This window comes from Urocitellus parryii, chromosome 10, assembly GCF_045843805.1.
Source record: "Urocitellus parryii isolate mUroPar1 chromosome 10, mUroPar1.hap1, whole genome shotgun sequence".
Taxonomy (NCBI): domain Eukaryota; kingdom Metazoa; phylum Chordata; class Mammalia; order Rodentia; family Sciuridae; genus Urocitellus; species Urocitellus parryii.
In genome coordinates this window covers 31,401,872-31,405,697 of record NC_135540.1, presented here as the reverse complement: position 1 = coordinate 31,405,697, position 3,826 = coordinate 31,401,872, and the positions used below count along the sequence as shown (strand labels likewise).

Sequence of the window (3,826 nt, the reverse complement as noted above, 5' to 3'; positions counted from 1 at the left end):
ATCGTTTAGTTTTTCTCTATTTTCCCCATCCCAGCAAATCTACACATTCTCTTTATTCCCCTTCAAAAACTCCTCCAGCTGCACGCACTCTCTTCACCTCTAATAGACTTGCCCAGGCATTGTTTTGGCACACAATTATATTTCTACTACTGATCACATATTCAGGTATTTCAACAACTGTTTTTGAATTAAGAGTTGCACCTAATAATAGGGGACCAACACTAATCAAGAAAGAAGCTTTGCTCTGAAAGTGTTAGTGAATGAGATACTGAAGTGAACTTCCAGAGTTGCTTAGTTAGTGAATTGGAGCAATCATATCATTTGCACAGATTTTCGATGTGACAGTCTGACAAACACTTTAAAGGATTCTCCACATGTAAAGCATCTTTCTGGACTCAGGGCAAAGAGAAGCTAGCTTCCCAGTCAATGTTATTACACTATCTCCAAAGGAGAAAGGCAGAATGGCTATAGTACCCCATGCAATCTTCCCCATAAGTGGGAAGGATGGCTTCACAAGGGTGGTACCTCCTCCTGCCCCACAGCAAAGGTCTGCTATGGGATCAGATGATCTAATTCAGATACATCCTATTAATTCCTTATACTTCATAAAAGAGAAATTAAATAAAGTTAACCCATGATAAACAATGCATTATGAGAGGGGGAAAAGAGCAACAATTTTGCAACCAAAGTCTATTTCCATTTTTCTAAGGGGAAAATGTAATGCTAACATGATACTGGAAAGTAAAATATCCTATTTCTGTATGTTCACTGTAAAGATAATTGAATTACATGGTGATAATGAACAAATTTAAATATATATTTCAAAGAAAGGAGACTATCAAAACTAATCTGAAATTTAGAATCCTTTTTTTCCAAGATGCAAATTGCAAATAATAATAGACATTAGGAACATTAACATTAAAATAATGATAGATGTAATCATAGTGAAAGTATTTTGGGGAAATATTACAAAATATAAAATTTAAAATGAGAGTTATTATTAGTGTGGAACTTAACAGCACTGACTCTGGAATCAAGATTTCCTCATTTAAATCTTGGCTCTGCCACTTATTTACTATAACTTCAGGGTCATATAGTATTTTGCCTTACTTTTCTCATCTACAAAAATGGGAAAAATAGAAAGGTATTAATTCATTAAAAGTATTTTGAAAAATATTTGTGCTCATTAAAGCAGGCAATAATTATTATTAAAATTATGTAAGTGATCACTATTATGATTTTTTTTTTTTAGATTTTATTTTTTTTTATTGGTTGTTCACAACATTACAAAGCTCTTGAAAGCTCTTGCAGACTCACTCTGCACCCAGCTGCAGTCCCAGGCGGGTGCTTTTTCAGTCTGCTAAAAAAACATTCCAGGAGCTGTGGCTGCCTGAATCTGTCAGGGACAGTGCAGCTGCCTGGGGACACAGGGTACTTGGTGGGGGGGGGGGAACAAGGCTATACTTTCAGGGATCATTTCTATAGTATGTCACTATTATGATTAATCATGTGCTGTTATTATTAACCAAGTTGGATCTTAAGTATCCCCCAAAGGCCCATGTGATAGAGGCTGGGTCCCTAACTTGGCACTGTTGGGAGATGGTGGATTCTGTAAGAGGTGAGGGCTTGTTGGGAGGTCTTCAAGTCATTGGAAGAACACCAATTAAGGGCATTTGGAAACCTTAACCTGTCTTTTTTTCTTTTGCTTTCTGGCCATAATGTATCATCACAGGCCCAAAGTAACATGGCCATTCAAACTGAAATCCCCCAAACTATGAGCCAAAAAAAAAAAAAAAATTCTTTGAAAGCTAACACACCATGACATACTAGAATAATAATCTGAATAACACTGACTGATTCTTCATTGTATTTTATTTCTGCACTATTCTTCCAATCATTAATAATGCTTTATTGCTTCTGGGATAATGTCCTGCTCCTGAGGTTACCAAGAAAAGAATCACCTGATCCCAAAGCAACTCACTGTCCTCAAATGATCTAGCTGTGATGTTTCTTGTTGAAATCCAGTGTTCATCTTCTTTTCTCTTCTTGGTGTCTTTTCCCTACCATTGCTATCCCTTTCACAATACTCATCATGACAATTTGTTGTACTTTCTTACCCCTATTCTGTACCTATATAGAAACCGTCTGTCTGGTAGGCTAGTTCTTCCACTAAGGATGAGGATTGCTATGTGTTATGCTCTTGGCCTTTGGAGCGTAGCCCAATCATTTTACATTGTAGATGCCCAATAAATGTTTGATAGATGAACAATTAGAATTATCAACTGATGAAAGTGTCCTGGAAATAAACTTTGTTGTGTTTTTGAGATAGATATTCTCCACTACTAATCCTCAAGTTTGGCATCACATTAAAAACCACACCTCTGTACTCAGTTCATAAGAATTTTTATAAAGGAAGTCTCTTTTAAATCTCAATCACTATCCCTGTGGGGTGCCCTTAAGAGATTCAAATGAATAACAAGTATTTAACAAAACTGTCATGTGAGGGTATAACTCAGCGGTAAGTGCATGTTCAACATGTTTGAAGTTACAAATGGCCCTGGGTTCGATCGATCTCCAGCTCCCACCCAAAACAACTGTGATACTTTTGATATTATTAATCAATTTTTCAATAACTTGATGGGGCTTTATTACCCAACAACCTTTGAAAGTTACTTTTTATTTCTGTCAGTTAACCTAGATGAGTTGAATGCAACTGTGCCTGCAGGGTTTTATTTAGCTACAGAATTAGGTTGTTAAGATGTCAGTCCTTGAATGCCCTAACTTCCATTTGGGTCATGGTTAAAAAAAAAAAAAGTCCCGAGTGAATAATGAATTTGGAAATTTATGTAAAATTTTCCTCTCTTCAATGTTCTGTATGCAGCCCAAATTCCCAATTAAGACTTTAGTCACTGTAAATTTTTATTGGTGTTTTCCAATTTCAAAATATATACTTTGAAAACATTACTTCTTGTGATTTGAATTTTAGTATGTATTTAAATGGTCACCAGAAATATTAGCTGATTATATTTCATTAAACAGAATGAGGGCAGTATAGTCAAAGGTGCAGTTTCTTGTCCTAAGTTTCATGGTTAATGCAGGTTAAAGTCAGAAAAGTTAGCCAGATCCTTGATTCTGTTATGTTTTAACAATATTTTCTTTCATACAAATATATAATTCAACATATCAAGTTCATTTTAATTTCTGAGATTTTAAAGCTATTAGAGCCATAGACTGATTTCAGTTTAAAATACTGTAACTATTTTTAAAGAGCTAATTCTCCTTGTCAGTATATTGGTATGACATGTTATTAGTAATGTAAATCCTTAATCATAGATATTTTTATCTTCATATTACTATTTACAAAAATTTGAATGTCATAAAAATAAAGGCAATGATGCTATTTATTTACTTTTTGTATTGAGGATTAAACCCAGGGATGAACCCAGGGACACTTAACCATTGAGCCACATCCCCAGCTATATTTTGTGTTTTATTTAGATACAGGATCTCAATGAGTTGCTTAGCACCTCACTAAGTTGCTTAGCACTGCACTAAGTTGCTAAGGCTGGCTTTGAACTCCCATTCCTCCTGCCTCAGCCTCCCCAGTTGCTGGGATTACAGGCATGCACCACCAGGCCCAGCTAATAATGCTATTTTAGTAGCTTAAATTGCCTCTGTTTTTGGAATGTGCTCACTTATTGATGGAGTTATAAATTTTCCTGTTTTCCATATTCCAAGTTCAACTAAATTCCTTTTTTAACATGTGAAGAAAACTTGAATCAAGTCAGTTTTGTGATTACCAAAAACATTTCCAAGTTGCCTTCTG

General features: G+C 35.2%; 1 non-coding gene and 1 pseudogene across 1 annotated transcript; both read left to right on the top strand.

Moving 5' to 3' along the window:
* The first annotated feature begins 1,307 nt into the window (after window positions 1-1,307).
* On the top strand, window positions 1,308-1,432 carry LOC113187898 (small nucleolar RNA SNORA77). The gene has a single exon (XR_003301471.2). It is a non-coding gene; the product is annotated as a small nucleolar RNA SNORA77 (small nucleolar RNA).
* Window positions 1,433-1,454: 22 nt separating this feature from the next.
* On the top strand, window positions 1,455-1,620 carry LOC113187896 (small nucleolar RNA U3; annotated as a pseudogene).
* The last annotated feature ends 2,206 nt before the right edge of the window (window positions 1,621-3,826 follow it).